The 21,165-nt window shown below is 37.7% G+C and overlaps 1 protein-coding gene across 3 annotated transcripts in view; it reads left to right on the top strand.

Annotated features, from left to right (window-relative positions):
• Htr1f (5-hydroxytryptamine receptor 1F) overlaps positions 1-21,165 on the top strand; it is a 166,336-nt gene that overhangs the window by 138,456 nt on the left and 6,715 nt on the right. The window contains exons 1-3 of one of the 3 annotated variants that reach the window (XM_031364220.1): positions 2,374-2,389; positions 11,731-11,841; positions 12,128-12,153. The exons of the other annotated variants lie outside the window; for them this stretch is intronic. The gene's annotated coding sequence lies outside the window, so the exon portion shown is untranslated. Of the gene's footprint in view, positions 1-2,373; positions 2,390-11,730; positions 11,842-12,127; positions 12,154-21,165 lie in introns of those variants that run through there. 3 annotated transcript variants of the gene reach the window in all.

Raw genomic sequence — 21,165 nt, 5'->3', positions numbered from 1 at the left:
TTCCTGTATTCCAAACTTCTGGGCTAATAACCACTTATCAGAGAGTGCATGCCGTGTTTGTTCTTTTGGGTCACAGACTTCTTAAGGTGGGACTTTTCTCTTTCTTGTCAAAGTCCTATAGATGTCCAAACATAAAGCATTCTAATTCCATAGTACCCAATAGGAACAATGTTTGATTTCTTGAAATCAACCCTCATAAATCCCGCCGCACATTTCACTCCTCATATTGATCCAATCTAAACCACTGGAAATCCTAATTTCAACAGCTGGTCCTCTAACCCATATTTCCCATCTTCTTCTCATCTCTTCATTCATAAATAACCTACTCTTGGCTTTCATTTCATCAAGATGCCTCTGGTTTCACTTTTTTCCAGAGTGACATAAGAGTCACTCATGTAAGTTATAAGCTTCATAAATCCCCATTGTTTTCAGTGCCCCTAACTAGAGAATCCCTGATCTAGAAAAATCTATACTCTCTATATATTATCTATATTCCTACTCTACTACTATTGATGGCAGGAGAAATCAATTCACACAACAATCTCCTGATTTTAGACTAAAAGCATCACAGATAATTTTTATCTAAGACAGGCAGCACCTAAGTCATATTAGTTACAACATCAAGAAAAACAAAATTTTGAAGTTTGTGCTGGGCTAAGGCACTCTACTGTTAAGATGTATTGCTTTAGCTAATCCTTCACCATTCATCTATGACAGAGTCGTCCTTTTCAATGGGCTGGGCAGAAGAAGCATGGGCTTATATTCTAAATGACTGTTTTCTTGAGACTCAGACTCATACTTTATAGCTGCTATTACTAATAGTAATTTCTTTTGTATTTATTTATTTATGTGTGTGTATGCACATGTTCATACTTGGGGGCTGCATGCATGTATGCACGTGAATGTGCAGGAACATGTACATGTGAGCTCACACGAATAACAGAATAGGACACTGGGTGTCTTCTATTACTCTCTGCTTTCTTGCCTTGAGACAGGGACTTTCAAAAACAGAAGTTCACCATTTAAGTTAGATAGCATGCTCACAAGGCTTTCAGGATTAAACTGCCTTCAGCCCCAATGCTGGGGTTATACACACTCACCCATTTCCAGATTGTTAATGGGCACTGCAGATTTTAATTTGGTTCTATGTGTGTGCAAACTGCAAACTCTTACTCACTGGGCTATCTCATCCACTAATAATTCCAATGACATTTCTTTTGAATATTTTGCATTTTTCATGCACTCTCTGATGAACTGCTTAAAAAAAAAATGTATGACACAGAAAAGAGCCAGTTACCAAGAGTTGCTTTTGAAACTTATACTCAACATAAAGCAAACAGAAGGGGGGTGAAAATGGATGATCACCACATCTTTTCTCAATCCCAATTACGTTCTTCAAAGTCAAGCATCATCTGATAGTTTTAACTGTCAAGATGACACACAACCTAGAATCAATACCCAGGAAGAGAGTCTCAGTGAAGGATTGTATACATTGGGTTAGCCTGTGGGTGTACCTGTTCAGAGTTAATTAGGTTAATTCATGTGGAAAGACCCAGCCCCCTGTGAGTGACACCATTCCTACTCATGGGATCCTCAATGGTAAAAGAGTGGAGAAAACAAACAGAGAACAAGCAAACAAATAGGTTGCATTCATTTTCCTTCTGAGCTTAACTGTGGGTGTGACCAGTTCCCTCAAATTCCTGCTGCCTTGATGTCTCCACATAGAGCCTGGAATTGCCAACTAAAATAATCTCTTTCTACCTTAAGTTATTGTTGGTCACGATGTTTTATCACACAAACAGGAATGAAACTAGGACACACCACTCGTGTGTGTGTGGGGGGGGTGGTTGCACTGTAGAATTGGACATTATACACCATATACCCATGGATTCAATCAGCCAGTGCAATGTAATCACCATTCCAAAGCATTATATTGTACTAGGTGCATAAGGAATATAGTAATGCTTTCAAGTTGGTGGAAGAATGTGTGGTTGGGTTATTGGCAAGCACTTATTTGAAGTACATGGCCTGATCATCTTCAAAATTCGCTAACCTTCCCATGCAAATACCAACAGAGGACATTTCCAGTTATACCTAAAAATTGCCTCTCACATATATTTCCTTATTATTTGAGTATATTCTCCACCAAAATCAGCAGTTACTTATATGAAAATGCAGGTTCTCTGAGACCATATAACCAAGACTTAGAAACAGTTACTGGCGGGCCCATAGTAATAATTTACAACAAACTTAATGAACAAATATTCCTAACTGGAACTGTGTAATTCATAGGTTTTTTTTTTTCATTTGCAGAAACAAAATGACTAAGACACAAGAACTTGGTCTGAATATTGATGAGCGGCATTCAACTCCATGAGTGACAGACCAGGTTTATTCATTTGTCTATAGACACATATCTTGGCTATTTGTAACCTGAGACGATCATGAGTCAAATAGATTTGGCATACATATGTATGGCTCTGTGTCAGAATGCATTTATATTTCTCATTACAAAAGGCCTAGAAATTGAAAGGTTGGGACTTCTGAAGTGCTTGATCAAACCAAGGGCCTTGAGGATGCTGCACAAATGCTCTTAGCCACACCCAAACCTTAATCTTTTACTTCACGCTGCTGAATCATTTTGCAATATAATTGACATTTTATATCTCCATTAATGGCACACAAGAATTATAATTGTTCTATATCTGCACTAATTTTGTGTTTTTAATATTAGCCATTTTAATGTATCAATGGCTTTTTTTGACATCTTATGTTGGATTGTCATGGGATCCTTGATGGTAACCATACTTGCTGAGATTTTGCTGGCCAAGCATTTCCTTCTGTAAAATATCAGTTTAAAATGTTGTTCATCTCCTTATGTTTGACTTGCGTAAGACCTATGCCGACACTAGCTGAAAATACTCTGTCATTAGCATGCTGTAAGGATTGCCTCCCATTCTGTAGCTTGGCCGCTTCTATCTTTTTTTAGATATTTTCTTTATTTACATGTAAATTTCTCCATTCCCAGTTTCCCCTCCAAAAAACAAAGGAACAAACAAAAACAACAAAAACAACAAAAACAAACCTCTGTTGCCTACCCCCTCCCCATGCCTGCCACCCCACCCTCTCCCACTTATTGGCCCTGGCATTCCCCTACACTGGGGCACAGAACCTTCACAGGGCCGAGCTCCTCTCCTCCTATTGATGATCAAATTGCAATCCTCTACTATACACATGCTTCCAGAACAATCAGACCCCTCCATGTGCAGTCCTTGGTTGGTGGTTGAGACCCTGAACTAACTAGTACCCTCAGAGCTCCCAGGGTCTCAGCCTCTTCTATCTTAATAGTAATTTTTTTTCTCAAATCAAAGGATGAAATTTTTGGTAAAACTAAATTCAATTTTCTTATTTTCCCTATCTGTGGTTTATAATTTCTAGCCTGAGAAAGCTCTGCTTTGCCTCAAGTAACTAGTGAAGTTTCTTCTTTATTTTCTGTAAGATTTTTTGTAGTTTGGACTTGGTTTCACACCCATGATTCATATGACACGTGTGTCCATGTACCTGAAGGGCCAACTCTCATGATTTAACATGAATATCCAGGCATTTGAAAGACTTTCTAGTCCCTTGCAGATTACCTTAATATCTTCAAAAAGTAAAATAAAAACAATAGTGGCTGTATTTCTAGACTCTCTAAAATAATCATGCATATGTCTCTAATATAGCTATAAAACAGTTCACATATTAATGCTCTCACCAAGGCCAAACTGCCTTCATTGCAATAACTCTAGAGCAAGATTTAGGATTAAACTATATATTCTGAAGCTATATTCTTTTAAAAATAGGTTTGTCTCTTCATTTAAGTTTCAGAGCCAACTTGCCAATTTCTAAAAATAATCTCTCTTATATCTTGCCTGGGACTATATTGACACTAGAAATAAATTTTGGAGTAACTGACATCTTAATCTTTCATTCAGTCGTCAAAAAACAAGTCTCTCTATTTTTTTAGGTCTTCTTTAAGTTTCTCTCTAGCATGTTCTATAATTTTCAAAGCAGATGGTCTACATATGTTTTCTCATATTAATTTCCAACTATTTTATGTTGTGAGTGTCCTCAGATAAGACTTTTCGATTGTGTTTTATTGGTCATTAGATGCTACTATAGGACAGCAAATTTGATCTTTTTAACCATCAGTCCTAACGTGTGATAAAATTCACCAATTCTAAGTCACTTTTTCTGACTCTCATAGAGTTCCTATATAAATGCATATGTCATCTGAGAATACAGATAGTTTTATCTTTGTCCATTCATTGTATGTTTCCCCAACATCTACAGCATACAGTAGGGACAAGCATCTCTTCTTATTCCAAGTCTTAGGAAAACAGACATTCCCAGAGACGTTAATTAATTTGTTCACTTCTCTTCCTAATACTCTCCTATCATCCTGTTGGTATGAGTATAAAGTGTATGGAGACCCATTCATTGATGATTCTCCTAGTTTAGTCTCATCCTTTATTTTCTTAATTGACCTTGTTGGAATTTTATCGTTTCTGTTGATCTCTTTAAAGAATCATCATTGTTGGTTTTCTCTAGTTTGGTCTAATTGTGCTATCATTCACTGAAACAAATGTAAAGCATTTACTGTATTGGAGGCACTCTCGTTTCCTTTTTCTCTGTGTACCCTTGAGGACGCTGAGTCCCCAAATAGAATTGTTCTCATTTTAAACTACAGCATATGGCCCACAGGAAGCATTTCAAAAACAATACTTTCTCTGAACACTTTTCTTTATGAAATGAGCTCACACAGACTTTATCTCAGCCCAAAGATAATATTAAAGTCATTCCTAAGAAGAAGACTGTAAATGACTTCCTAGTAGGCAAGTCCACCATATCTTCACTAATACCATGGTTTACTGCATGTCTGCTGTAGATGACACTGCTAACCACGATTTAACCCTTTTTCTCCCAAGGGTTTCAGTGGCATATTCTCTCTGTTGTATTACTTTCTCTCTGTGTAATCAGTTTGTACACTATCTGCTTTACAAACAGATAGGTGTGCATATTGTACACAGTGCTCAAACTCCTTGCTTTTCATTTCCTCCTTCATTTTGGCTATCATGGCTTTATATACCACCTCCATGGATTTGATACCCAAATCTTCCAGCTCTGAACTTTCTCCAGAATCTCAGGTTCATATTCTGCTTAACAAATATTTCTTCCAGCTAATCGTAATTCGCCAAATGAACTATCTAAGCACAAATGTATTAAATGATACCTTACCCTGAGTATTGACTCGAGCTATGTGGGATGTGTGTATCGGTGTGTGTATGCATATTCTTACAAAACCATTCTCTTAGTAACTCAAACTGACATTACCATTACATTACCATTACAAAGAAAGCAATGGCGTATCATGGTTACTATTGGAGTTCTGCATTCTGATTTGGTCTAATTTTTAATGCCTGAAATCTTCTAATTCTTCCCTCTATATATGGGTAGAGTAGGAAAGGCAATAGTGCCTAAACTCTAGTATGGGGAGGCCTCAACAAAACTGTCACTGTCATACTATATGTATATTGTTAGGTTTTGCAAGCTCTGCTACATCTAAGTCAGTGCATCTTAGTTTCCTGCATGCTTTTGGTGCCAATGCCTGACAACTTGGTACTGCTCATAGCCTATAGCTCCTTGACACTTCCTTCTCTGTCACTTTAACGTTTTCTCTTAAAGCAAGATTATAATATATTTTTCTAGAACAAATCTAGCAAAGCCTTTTTTTTCTTCTACTTTTCATACTTCAGAAAGTTAATTTCCAAAATTAAGGAATATTGTGGTAGCACTAAGAGGCTGCTGAGATTCACTTTGTGAGACTTCAACAGGGTTAGGGACAGGAGAAGCATATATAAAAAGGTTATTTTTAAGTATTCATAAAATAATTTAAGATACTGATTTGAGGATATTTCATGCTGTTTTGATAATGTGGTTTTCTAGTAGAATAATTAAATCTGTTCAGGAACGTGATGTGAGACCACCACAGTTTCTACAAGGATTATGAGTTTTACATATTAAATAGGAATGTCTCAGTAAGCTAACTAATGAAATAAGTACATGTTTACAACACAATGCCCAGACTGACTGCAAACATCCTTTAAATAGGAGACATGAGCAAGTTTTAACTTGCTCAGGTTCCATCTGAAAGAATTTGTGATTCAGCAGCGATCTTCACAAAGTAAATTGGCCAGATAAATAACTAGCATCAACTCATCTGTGTTACTTCTCTATGCAAATATTTATGTGTCTGCTTTACATGTTCCCAGCATGGCTGTGCATAAAAAAAATCACTTACGGTAGAACCAAAAATCTCTCAATGTCCTTGCTGTGCCACAGACGAGTTACATCAGAATTTCCAGAATTGGGAAGGAGACACCAACATTTTAGAAGTCCCCCAGGGAGTGCGAATGTCAGGCAGCAAACTGTCCACCCTTCCTAAGACTCCTCTACCCCTGTGGGTGGTAACCAACTGATAGTTTGGGAAACATCCTAGACGCATGACCGAAAGTAGTCGTTCAAGTATCAAGAAACAGTAGGCATCCCTGTGGGAATTAAAGAAAAGAATCATTACTTGTTTAGTGAGGTAAAGAAACTGATTTGAAATGGCTTCTTCTGAATAAAGAATATGGGTTGGGTCAGAAGCCTACACAGCCTACCAGTATTGAATCTCAGTTGTGCTACTTTAACTGGGTATGGAACAATAAATGGATCACAAGACCCTCTGAGCCTCTCTTTCCTCAGCTGTAAAAGGATATAACATTTATTATGGGGATTATGAAAAAGGCATATAAGTAATTTCTATAAAACCTCTGTATGATTTCTCTCACCATTCTAGTGCACCATGTGGCAGGTTATTTCCAGTGTTCCCTTCTCTGCTTGTTCCTGAGTTTTATTAAATTTAATTAACATATGCATAAAGAGAATGGACCATTTGAAATCTGTGCTCCTGCTGTGGCATGGCTGATACTGGGGTAGGCAGTTCCTATTTATTACCAGGAGAATGCTTATACTCAATATAAAATACCTGGAACCTTTGTAGTAGTCCCCAAAAGTTATTTTTCAGAACTCTGTCTCACAAAAGCATCTGGTAGTACAAATGTATGTGGTCTTATCAATTAGAAAAAGGCAGTAGGCTGTGACCCCTCTGGAAAAAAAAAAAAAAAAAAAAAAACAGAGAAAAATAATATGTTGTAGCTGTTACCTTGGAATCCATAGCCTCGTTAGTTTAAGAATGGATTCAAGCAGAAATTCAAATGTTAAGACTGGCCTGTTTTTCCCCTGGAACTTGTTGGAGGGAGGGACTGAGATGGGACTCCTCCAGACCTGTAAAGAAAATTCCTGAAGACCTGAAAACTGCAGAGAAATTCCAAGTCCACACACAGCTGTAGGAATCTCTGTCTCACGGGGCTTTCTGTGCCCTCACACCAAGCAAGTAATCAAGGTTCACTCAAGGTAAAGATTCTTCTCACTTCACGGAAATCATGCTTATGTCTCCTTCTTGTATAAGCTTAGGACTAAGTGGATGCTTCAGTCCACAACTGAAAATTACCATCAGAGTTAGGAGAGGGGTATGTTCATACCTGAGGAAGGTATAAAGGCCCTGGAACTACCCAGGAGGATGGAGTGAACCCTCTTTCTAGTTAATGTGTCTGCCACATAAACACAGGGATTAGCTCTGGCCAATGTTGAAATAGTTCCGGCTTGATTTAATTGTTATGTTAATGCACCATGGTAAACTCCCCAGAGACAACCACTTAGATACTCTGAAAGCTGGCTAGAAAGTCTTCATTTGGTCTGGAGAGATGGCTCAGTGATTAAGAGCACCAACTGCTCTTCCAGAGGTCCTGAGTTCAATTCCTAGAAATCACATGATAGCTCACAACCACCTGGAATGGGGTCTGATGCCCTCTTCTGGTGTGTCTGAAGAGAACAACGGTGGTGTATGCATATCCAATAGATAGAAAGATAAATAGATAGATAGATAGATAGATAGATAGATAGATAGATAGATAGATAGATAGATAGATAGTCTTAGAGCTGCATGAGGAACTAGCTCAAGTCCTCAGCCCGAAGCCTTACAGCTTTCAGCTTTTTACACACAGAAACCACATCCTTGTTGACACACTTCAACTAGGAAGAATGGTTAGCAGGAAGTAGAACTGCAGAAGCCAAAAAGCAAGGTTAGGACTTTTAGGGACTTTTTATTCCAGGACTTTCCCAGCCACATCCTGGAATCTTTGGCTTGGCCTTTATCGCGGTTTGCCTATCTACTGGATTCCAAAGCCTAATTAATTGGTGCTTCTATCATGGCGTCAGTTGTGCTAAGATTTGGATCCCTATTAAGGTCTAGGAGTTTTTTATAATACATTCTTTCTATTCTAAGAAGTTAAACAAAAACTAAACATTTCCGGATCCACACCTTACAGTGAGATTTGATGTGAGCATGTCTACCCAAGGTTGCTAACCACAGGATAAAATTTTAAAGGTTTTGGTTTTTTTTTTTTTTTAATTTTTAAAGGAAGCTCAAGGGTGATTGTATTAAGAGTTTAAAATAAAAAGTGCAAACAAGACAAACTGTAGTAAATCTAAGCAGCTCTCCAGAAGAGGAAGCCGAGTTAGGGAAGAAGAGAGAAAGCCATGTCCTTTGAGTTAGCCTACAAGGAGGTTAGCCACATAGTGAACAAAGCAGTCACACGGCAAGGAAGGACGTGTCAGTAAAGAGGAAGGAAGACCAAGTGTTACAAGCAGCATGCATAAAATTAACAGGTAAATAACAAAAGGAAAAGCTGCATTGTTTTTGACTAATTCGCAAAAGGAGGCAGCTGCCAGGTTGAGGCCCTCTAAGCTAATTGTGCTGGGAGCAGGAATTCTGGGAAGGTAAAGTATATTGTCTCCCTGAAGGGAAAATCATTCTTCCTGTCTCATTAGCACAGTTCAAGATAGGCTTGCCTTTCTGAAGCAAGAGTGTTACCCTCCTGGACCTTCCACGCCTCTGTAATAGTTCTACCATTAAGAAGCAGCTTCCGGTCAGCTTTTCATCACTGTACTTGAATAACACTAACCCACAAAGGTCCCAACTATTAGTTCAAATAGCCCAAATCTGAGAAGCAGAAAAATTCTGATAAATTACATCATTAGTGACTCTCGTGTCAGTAAGAAAGACAACTTTAAAGAGGGCTTTTGGGAGCACTGGGTTTCAGAAGATTTCAGTCCACCGCTCCAGAGAAGCCGTGGAGGGCAGCTCTGTTCATGATGCCAAGTCTAGAGAGAAGGCTTTCCGTATCCAAGCAAGCAGATATAACCAGAGGCTAGACACAGCTAAGGATATGCACCGTGACCTATCTATTAAGGTCCCATCTGAAAATCCCACAGCCTCCCAAATCCACCAGCTGGAGAACAAGCACTCAAAATATAAACCTGCAAGGGATACTTCAGATTCAGACACTAACAATAATATTCTCAATAACTAGCCAAAATAATCTGGCGGCGGCAGCATATGCCTTTAATCCCAGCACTCAGGAGAACAACTCGGTCAATGGGATGCTGTCCAGCGTAGGCATAGCTATACAGAGAAACCCTGTCTCTGGAAAAAAAAAAAGAATAGCCAAAATGTATTGAGATCAAACTAGGCCAAACTTGACTTGCTCTTCCTATCTCCACAGGTTCAAGGCCAGCTTCGGTTACATTATAAGTTCCAGGACAGCTTGAGCTACAGAGTTAAACCTTGTCTCAACAAAATAAAATGCAGGAAATAAGCAACAACAAAATACTTGTTCTTTTTTGTTAATGGAAGAAAGCCTGTTGCCAGACAAACTCTTGTCATTAGTGAGAACCTAAAAGCCATCACAGATTTTAAAGAAATTCTGAGTGTTAAATTAGAAAGTTATTATTGAGAATGCCAACATAATTGTGGCTGCTTGTGCTTAGAAATACTTTTGTTATATAATTTAATGTAAATACATCCTCTAGTATGTTATAAGACAAAAAAAATGTTCTCTGCACTTCATATAATTATATAAATAAATACACTATTATTAGGGTTTTAATTTTAAAAATGGAGAATAAAGGGAATTGCATTAACAAGGAGATAAAGCCAGAGAAGGAATGTAAAATTTATCCAAATCCTACCATTTATGGTAATATACATTAGGCCTGCCAGATTAAAAAAGATACCAACTTAACTTTCAATTTCTTATTAGCAGTATTTATTTTTGTCAGGATAGGCACAGCCTATGTAATCATGTCCATAAACTACAACATTGTTCATTTATTGCCTAAAATTCGGCTTTAACTTAACATTCTGAAGGATTTTAGCTCGTTAAATATGGCAGACTCAGTATGCTAAATATGCAAATTGAATTGTAAAAAGACATGCATTGAATAGAAGTACGAATGATGGGGGAATAACAGGTAGCCTTCCTCTCATTTGGTCACAAATATTTCCTGTTCTTTGTAACCTGTTGGGGTTTTTGTTAACAGAGAAGATAAGAGCCTGTCTGGGAACTCACAAGAGTTGGTAGCTTCTTAGGATACTGACATTCAGCATGAACATGCTAATCCAATAAGGATGCAAATCGAATAAGAAGGCCTCATTATTCGTTGCATTAACTACTTAGGAAAATGAAGGCAGCCTCCACAGTATTTTAAACTGCAAGTTATTTTTAAGCCACAAAATCATAAACAGCTTTGTTTCAAACAAATGTAAAATTTCTTTGCCATAAAACGAATGATGATCCTAAATTAAAATTCATGAGCTAAAAGGAAAATATGAATAGCATTGTATTTAATCAATACATCAAAATTATAGTCAGGGGGGCTAGTTCCAAAAACAGAAAGGAAACTGAAAACCTATGTGTACTGTGAGTTCATTCATTATAAGCATAGTTTTATTGTTTGTTTTTTACATCAGGGTAAGCAGAAATGCTCGTGAAACTAAGCTTTATCAGTAGCATAGCTTGCCAACTTATTTCAGTATTTGTCTGTTGGTTTTACATCCACAGTATTTCTAAAGTATCTAATAAAAATGCGTACATACAAACATACACACATAGATACACATGCACACACACACACCAGGTCAGTGAGATAGGTCAGTGAGTAAAGGATCTGCCATTGAAGCCTGATAATCTGTCCCCAGAAGCACACATTTAAACAAAAGCAGCCAGATGCAGAGGAATGTAATCCCACATTCCTAAAATGACCTGGTGAGACAGACATCAACCCTGATGCCAGCCTGGAGTACACAGCACAGACTTGGAAACAAGAGAGACTCGGCCTCAACAAAGTGAAAAAAGACAATGGGGCCACGAAAATTTGTCCTCTAATTTCTATATACAGTATACACCTGCACCCTCGTACACACATGCACACATCACACACACACACACACACACACACACACACATAACTACTACTACTACTACAACAATAATAGTAAAATCAGAACATAGACACAACTGAAAATTTGCTTGCTTTGAAAGGCCATTTTAAAGACAACTAAACTTCAGTTGTTACCAAATAACTCTTAAGTAAATTCAGACAGCCATCTTCTTAAATTATGTCTTTGGATCTATAATTTAACCTAGTGATTCTAACATGCAATAGCTATGTAAACTTTACTATATATAGTATACATTTCTAAAGACAGATGGATATTTATACATATATGTATACATGTATGTGCAGGTGTCATCAGAGTCTAGAACATGGTGTCACAGCAGCTGGAGCTGGCATTACAGGCAGCCATGAGCCCCCGATGTTGGTGTTAGGAGCCCAACTCCTACTCTCTGAAGAGCAGTAAGTGCCCCAGCTCCGTAAATTACTTTTTTACTTTATATTTTATTTTCGTACTTTCTTGGCAAATTCCTAATATTCCATATAATTTGATGTAATTTAAACTTCTGTCATTTGTCTGAGGTTGAAAACATTTACACTCCAATAATGATAGTTAGTTAAATTATCAATAAACAGAAAATGACTTACGCTCTTAGGCAAGGGTTAGCAACACATCTGCCTTGATATCCAGATGACTACCCGTGCGTGAGTCAGTGTCCATGCTCACTAAAGCATCCTTGTTTTCCAGATCCGGTTCTCACAGCTGATGACTAGGTAAGATGGAACATTTCCATTTGCTTTATCCACTTGGGACTGCTCAATGAAGTTACTTATCTCTCCCCCCTGCCCCCAAAGCCCACATAGCACCTTTTGGAACATGAAAAGTTGGCTGTGGGAATGAAGATTCCCAGTTAGTACCAATTTGATTTTTCCATGTCCTATAACTGAAGTACATGGTGTCCTCAGCATTAGGGTCTTATCCTCAAGTTCTGGTGAACAATTAAGAGTAATTGCAATAGCCTCAACTGCTTTAGGACAATTGCCAGCATAGTCATGACATCACATAACTGGCACTGGGGTTTTATTTGGCAACTTCTGGTGAATGCATTATCCCCTATGTAAGAGAACTCCAACTAAATCAAGCTTGTGCATGCTTGCGTGTCCATGTGCATACATGCATGCATGTGTGTGTGCATGCGCGCGCGCGTGTGTGTGTGTGTGTGTGTGTGTGTGTGTGTGTGTGTGTGTGTGATTTACAAAACAATAGGTTTGGCTATGACTTTTTAAATCATCCCTTCTGATAAGTATGCCTCCCCAATCAATACACATACAAACATAAATAAAGAAAACAAAATGTTTAAACATTTTAAAAATAATTAATGGGGATTAATCAATAATATTGATACTAAATATTTGTATCCATTAAACATGATTGGAAGCAACTGTTCCTTCTCTGAAATTTATACTACCTACCTTCTACCTCTCTACCTAATTCCCTCACACATAATACTCTCCCCATATTTCTGATACCACATTTCTGCAAATATTTGAAAATACCTTACACTAAACCCATTCAAATTCTTCTCTCAAGGGCTGGAGACTGTCATCTGTGGTAGAGTACTTCTGTAGCATGTGTGAAGCCAGAATTTAGTCACCAGCACAAAAACAAAAAAACAAAAATAAGCAAAAACTAAAAATTGTGCAGCTTTGTGGCCAGGGCTTCAAATTAATTGGTATGCAAATGGAGATAATTAGCAATGAGAAAAGCACAAAGAGAAGTGTACCGAGGCAACTAAGATCTGAAAACTACACGAGGATGCCGAGCCTTTCCAGTGTCCTCCCCAGCACCTTGACGACCCACCTGGATGCCCCTGACACTCTGTAATGGAGTCACTTGGTTTTGTCCTCCTTGTCTCAGACTGGATTGTTTGGATTTTGGTTTTGATAAGCAGCCATACCCTTTATAAGTTCATATTAATTCAGTTAATAGCTTGAAGTCCTCCCTCTCTACTGAGTAGGTAGCCAGTATTACTAGCCAGTCCTCCCTCTCTACTGAAGGTCTGGCTAGTAATACATTCCAATGCAAATATGCTACATTATGTGGTCTTTTAAAAGATGTTCTGACATCTGTTTGGTAGTCATTTCCTGTGCCCCCTTTGCCTATTTGTGTGTGTGTGTGTGTGTGTGTGTGTATGTGTGTGTGTGTGTGTGTGTGTGTATATATGCACACATATTATGCATATATACAAATATATATACAAATGTGCATATATGTGTATATACATATGTATTATGTGTGTGTATAAAGTGAACTTCTACCCACAAGAAAAAATATCAAATTATAAATAAAACAATGGAAAGTATAAGACTGAAACAGGCCAGATAAGACAGACCAGAGCAAAATGGGAAAATATGTGTTATTTCATATTAAACCTTGCATAGATACAAAAATAATAAATGGCATCCCTTAAAATAAAATCAGTTGCTGTATGCCAGGACCACCAGGTAATAATGATATTTTAGGACACATCTATGAGTAGTCACTTTTGCAAGGCACTTTGAAGATACGGGACAGGCAAAGATTTAATGTAAATTGTCAAAAATTAAGTACATTAAGTACATTAACTGTTACCTTTCACCCTGCTTTGAAATAATGTGGTAGAGCTTCTTGCTCTTATCTTACTGTAACATATTTACTACTGGCCAATGTTCTCTTACCCTCTTACCCGTATCTACTCTCACTGACCTCTGGTGTTCACCATTCTAAACTCAACTTCTACAAAATAGACTTGGGGGAGTGGGGCTGGAGGTGAGATAGAATCTCTGTATGTAACAGCCCTAGCTGTGCTAGAACTCTCTTTGAAGACCAGGCCTCGAACTCACAGAGATCTGCCTGCCTCTGCCTCCTGAATGTTAGAATTAAAGGCATGTGCCACTGCACCCAGCTCCAAGATGGACATCTTTCAAACTTCCCTTATGGGAGAGCTCATGCCATCTTGCCATACCATGCTTGCTTCCCTTATCATAACCATAACAAATTTTTTTTAATTCTTTTCATAAGCGAAGGAAACTCCATAAAATGCTAAGCATGTGATTTTTACAAAATAATTTGCCATGATTTTTATGTAAAACACAAGAAGCTGTATACTCATATAAAAAGAATAGAAGTCCTTCCTCTCTACTGAGTAGGTCAAGATGCATCTGTGTTTGTTTTATTTCCATAGCAAAGATCTAAACAATAATGAGTAAGCCCCTTACCATATCCCACTCTCAATCATGCTGGAAAAAGTTTACATTAAACTGTCCCCAAGCAAATGCACTATTTATTTCCCAAATGTCCACCTCAAGCCTGTTAATTACAGCAAAAAAAAGAAAAAAATTTACCATGTTTACTCAAGGAAAATATTAACTATTGACATTCATCTCAAAAGCGGATCTTGTTTAAGCTAATACTTTATTCCCTGGATTAACTATTTACTAGATTGTTAGAAAGTGATCTTAGAATTTTTGAAAACAGTCTTCATACATGCATTTAGTTAAATGACAACTTTCCAACAACAGTCTAGAAAAGGCATGGCACTTTCAGGCTCTGAGTACATTAGATGCCCTTAACCCCTTTGTCATACTCAGTTAACTACCTTTCCTTTTTTTAAGTTTTATTTATTTATCTTATGTATGCCAGTACACTGTTGCTATCTTCAGATACACCAGAAGAGGGATGCAGATCCCATTACAGATGGTTGTGAGTCACCATATGGTTGCTGGGAATTGAACTCAGGACCTCTGGAAGAGCAGTCAGTGCTCTTAACCACTGAGTCACCTCTCCAGACTAACTATCTATCTTTTTAAGCAGTCAACAAGAATGAGTGAAATATGCAGGGGATGAGGCCATGGTTGTGTTCTTCCAACATTTCCATCTCTAACTTTCCCAGTGTACAGTAATTTCCATTTTTCCCCAAATACTGGAAAAATGCATCACATCTCATCCATGAAAATTGTACATTACTGTATTCCATCCCCTTACATACAATATTAAGTAATGATAATATTAAAATGAGGGCTGAAGTAAAAATAACTAACTAAACTTCTTACCCTGTTAAGACTCATGATATCATCTCTACAGTGTATACCATAATTCTGAAGGTAGGAGTTTCTAGCCTTATACTACATAGTTTATACATGAAATATACTAAGGGAATGTTAGCTAAACATTTATAATAAATCCTTAGCAACATTTCTTGCTGTGTGACTTTTATTATCTCTGCATTATAATAATGAAATTTGGTCTTTGAAAGCTGATGGAACTTTGCTGAGTTCATACTAATAAATGGGGAAGTGGGGTGTTTAAGGACATTCTGTTGGATCCTGGGTTCATCTCCCAGTGTTGTACTTCATATTGCTATGGTTTGAATGAATGTCACAAACTTTCTAGTTTAGAAACTTAATTCCCAGTGTAATAATGCTGGGATGTGGGTCCTACAGAGAAGTGTATTGGTTATCATTTCTGTGCTCTCATGAAAGCATTAATGTCCTTATTGCAGAGGTATTTCATAATAGAAGTGAATTTTACACCCTCACTTTTTTTGTCTTTCTATCTTCTGCCATGGGGGGATGATGCAGTAAAGGGCTCTTGGAAAATAACTGCTCTTTGATTTTAGACTTTCCAGATGATAGATAGATAGATAGATAGATAGATAGATAGATAGATAGATAGATAGATAGATAGGTAGATAGATAGATAGATAGATAGATAGATAGATAGATAGATAGATAGATAGATAGATAGACAGACAAGACAGACAGATAGATACAGACTATGTAGACACAGACATAGAGCCCTTTAAAATAACCTAGTCTGCAGCATTCTGTTAAAGGAGCACAAAACAGACTACAACAAGTGCCTTGAAGTCCCAGTCCTAGATATAATCCTAGGCTCTTATTGTCTTCACACCCTTACTTCTGCCATAACTTTCTTCTCCTCCTCTCCACCCTCCCACATGCCTGGCATCCTCCTCATCTGAGTCTCAGCAAGAGTCAAAGAAACAGCACACAGTGTACTGTACAGAAATATGCCTATTTGTCTCCTTTCCTGCAGCAAGTGCTTCCCATATCTAAGAATCATACTGAGGTTTGCCCTGATATAGTTGCAATTTAATGCCCCCTCCCTGTCAACCAAACTACTGAACAGATGTCCCTTGAAAGTAAGAATCCGAGCATTTGAGCAATGTAATGTGCATATATATGTAAGCACTTCCTAAAATCACAATTAGTATCTTCAATTTAAATATTTTTAAAATTAAGGGAAGGTGAAACGACTCAGTGGTTCAAAGCACCTGTCATGAAGCCTGGTCACAACTTGAGACCCAAGAAGTAGAAGTAGAGAACCTATACCCACAAGTTATCGACCTAGCTCCCACATGCACAGTCTACCACATGTGCTTCCATACATATACATACATATACAGGCACATACATATGCATACACACAAATAAATGATTAAATAAATGTTTTCAAAATTTGGCTAAATCTGTCTGATGAATCAACAAATTGGTGTCAATGACCAGCAGAGAATGGCAGTGTTCTCAAAGCACAGTCTTAAGTGCTGGTATATTTATTAGGTGGGGAGTCATTGTTAAATGACTAACCATGACTCATTTGCCTCTTGACAGGTAGAGAAAACTTTTTCATATGGAACAAAGCCATTGCTGCAGTTGATTACATAAATCCTCCTCAAACACCACCATCTTCTCTCTAATAATAAGGCACAAAGAGAAAAGGAAGATGAAGAATTAATTTCAAATAGGTACTCAAAGCATAATCACTTGAATCAGGGACTGGTTAGGAGATGAATCACTGAGAATATCATTGGATTAGAGCAGTTTAATTAAGATGTTGGAGTTAACATCAATTTCTAAGCTAAAACCTAAAGCACAGGGAAGCTAAAACTTATCCTCAATTTGCCACTAAAGTCAAGGAAGCACACTCAGAAGACCTTTCCCCCAGACCCTCAAAGTAGGTCCTCCCCAGAGGCTGGACTAGAAAGATGCAATGGTTCTCACATACGCTGCTAAGCTGCATAGCCAACTATGCCTCTGCCAGGTCCACCTTCTATCAACCTTTCAGTCTTGTACATTGCAGGGTATTGGTGGCCCTCATACATTGGCTTGGGGGGATCAGGTAGCATGACAAGAAAGGAATAAGACCACTTGTGTATGTGCATATACATATTCATATATAAAGCATATAGTGTGGTACCAATGTACAGTAGAAGTTTATGCAGCTCAAAAGAAAGATGGAATCATGAACTTTGAAGGTAAATGGATGGAACTGGAAAACGTACTGATTGAAGTGACTCAGACCCAGAAAAACAAACACTGAGTGTTCTCACTCATGTATATATTAGCATCAAATCTATGTGCAGTTGATTTGCGCATTTGATATGTACATTTGATTCGGAATCCAGGAACCTAGAAAGGGATCATTGGTTTGGGAGAGAGGAGAGAGATCTTAAAGGAGGACGAATAGTAAAACAGAGCTGCTATGGAAATAAAGGGGAAATGATGGGAGGGAGGTTTAAGTAGAGAGAATAGGAGCAAGGACAGAGGTGGTTGAGAGGGGGATAAATAACATTGAAGAGGTTTGAAAAAGCCATATAGAAATCTGCTACTTTATAGATGTCCTAAATATGTGAATGTTCATAAATAGATATCATATGTATACATATATAAAAATGTATATACTTAAAGTGTTTAATTGGGATTTTTGCAGGTATTAGACTAACCACCAAGTAAAAAAAAAAAAACACCAATGGTTCTTAAAGGAATAAATAGGAACAGAAAAATAAACGCACAGATGCAAGGGCTCAGAGTTGTACTGAGAGTAAAAGATTTTAGAAAGCAGCATGAGTAATGTCTGGTATTTCATGTAGCAAATTGTAGTACTCATGGAAACCTGGCCACACCCACATTAGCCATAACCAATGCCAGTGCATGGGTCCACTGAGCTGCTTAACGCTAACCCTAGATATAATTCTGTTTTGTTGTAAGGCCAACTCCAGCATTGGAAATCCAATGGAAAGAGCCTCTGTTCCTGCCAGGCTTCAGTCTGAAAGCACACAGGGGCCATGTTGAGCTCTGCTTCACAGCAGGTGGGAGTTACCCCTGAGCCTCAGTGTCTGAGGGGATGGGCTTCCACACCCACATTAAACACTCATGCTATGGAATATCTCCTTCCATTTGAAATCACATCTGCTACATAACAAAACCTTTGTCTTATAGAAAAATATTTTTGAAGAGAGCCATGACTGGCACGGAGCTGTGAAGGAATTCTTGTCTCTTGGAGAGAATGGTAGAAAAGAACATGAGTTTGCTCCCCCTCCCTTAAGACCACTCTCCCCTCCCCCAAACCAACGATTCTATATTCCTGGACTATAAAGATATTCCAAATCAAATATACATATGAAATGTTAGCTATGTTTTCCATTTAGGGGTCTCTGTGACGTTTCTGTGCCTTTCTTTTCTAATCTAGTGACTGCTTTCATCTCCTGGAGCAACTTTAAAGAAATAATTGCCTTGAGATGTGTAAAATAATATAGCACAATAGTGTTACTATTAACCTAATTTAAATATCCTATATGTAGGTTTTCATAAGGTCTTGATAGATTTGAACTTACAGTCTTGCCTGTTTATAATGCTATTATGAAAACTATTTGTATATGACTTCATTAATTATTCACAGAAGAAAATAAATTAAACTATTTCTCTAAGAGCTGATAGTGTGACCTGAGGACAGTAAAGTTAGAAAACATGACCAAGCAAACTCTACAATGTAAATAACCATTAGATAGAAAATGTTATGTGTAATTAGGAAGTTTTCAGTGCATCATGTGACTAGATCGTCAAACTGTCAATTTTTTCTGATGACTGAAGTATGAGAAACTTTTAGGTGTTGGTTAATGAGACTGCAGGTCTTCATAGACTAATTTTCCCCAGTAAAGATATTTGAAATTCAGAAAGAAGCCTGTGTTTGGAGGCAGAAGTGACATCTGTGGTGCACTCTATGTCAGGTAACCAGTCCATGTCCCTAGCAATGCAAGGATATATAGTGAAAACCTGAATAAGACTTTGGGTGAAAAGTGAAAGGCTGTGTCTAAACTGGACAAAGAAAATGATTTGTTGAACTTATGTTTATAAGTGTCAGGAAAAATAAGAATACAGGAAATTAAAACCCAACTGTGACTAGTTCCACTTGTCTTCCTGTCTTCTTTATTGTCCATGAATATCACTGTAGAAGATTTATTAGCCTTCTGGAATTAATATTAGACAGGGTCCTGGTAAACTGCAATATAATTTGCGTGACATATTTATAATTAATATTTATATGTCACATAATTATGAAATATGACCAAGGTTTAAGAGGAGTTTCTGGCATTGAATGCCATTTTGTTAAGGGTCATGTAAATGCTACAGGGTGACACAGAGAGAAATCAGTTGACTTATCCAATAACTCTCCTAGTTTTTAGCTGGTCCTCTTTCCTATGGCATTCATTTATGAAAGCCTATGTTGCTATTTCCAGACAGCTTGTATCATTTTATTTTCTTCTCAAAATAGAACTGCAGAATAATTTCTTATGCCAAAATTGTGTATCAGACAAACTAAAATGGAAAGTTATTTTTGCTTATAATAGAGTAAATGTTGGTACCTTTAATTCTATTCTCATAATATTAAGTAAACAGCATTGCTAAGAAACTAATTTAAAAGCTATTCAGGGGCCTGAAGAGATGGTCAGATCACTTGCTATATAAGCATGACAACCTGAGTTCAAGTCTCAGCACTTATGTAAAAAGTCTAATATGGCTGAACATAAGTATAACTCCAATACTGTGGGAGGCAGAAACAGAAGACACTTGGTGTTTGCTGGCCACTAGCCAAGCAGGAAGAACCAGGTTCAATGAGAGACCTGTCTCAAAAACAAAAGTAAGGCAGAAAGTGATACACTAGGATACCTAATTGAATCTATAATATAAAATATGTGAAGAGAGGAGAGAATGGCAGGAATAGGAGAGAAAACAGAAATTAATTATTTGTCATATTTCCCAAATGTGCCACTGGATTTGGAGTAAGATTTTCATAAAAGATCACTGACCTTTCAAAATTGTTTGCAGGGAGAATACATAAGAACTGACAGGGAGAGTCCCCAAGATGGCTTGGCAAGTAAAGGCTCTTGCCAACAAGCCCATGAACCAGAGTTTGATCTCTGAAACTCTTGTGGTGGGAGGAGAAAAAACTGACCCCTCAAAGTTGGCCTCCATATGTGTGCTGTGATATGCATGATCACACACAAACAAACACACACACACACCAACAAATGTGAAAAATAACATTTATGAACAGTTTTAATTTATGGCATTTGCCAAGAAAGAGAGGAAGGGAGGGAAGGAGGGAGGAAGGAAAAGAGGGAAGAAGGAAGAAGGATGGAAGGAGGGAGGGAGGGAAGGAAGAAAGAAGGAAGGAAGGAAGGAAGGAAAGAAGGGTAGGTAGGAATAGAAGGTCTTGTGTTACTAAAAACCATGTACAAGGCCTTCATGACTGTTCTGATGACACCTGTGAGTTCTCTACATCTCAGATCATCTGACCCAACATTCTCTCAGAAAAGAATGGAAAACATGGGAAATCTGTGAGGGGAGAAGACTTACATTCCTAAACAGGAAGAAACACACTAAGCCACCAATGAAAATAAAGATATATACAATGGAAATTTTAGCAGAGGTCATTTATTTGAGAGT

This window comes from Mastomys coucha, unplaced genomic scaffold (assembly GCF_008632895.1).
Source record: "Mastomys coucha isolate ucsf_1 unplaced genomic scaffold, UCSF_Mcou_1 pScaffold12, whole genome shotgun sequence".
Lineage (NCBI taxonomy): Eukaryota > Metazoa > Chordata > Mammalia > Rodentia > Muridae > Mastomys > Mastomys coucha.
The sequence above is the reverse complement of the archived record's forward strand: the minus strand, read 5'-3'. Positions and strand labels throughout refer to the sequence as shown.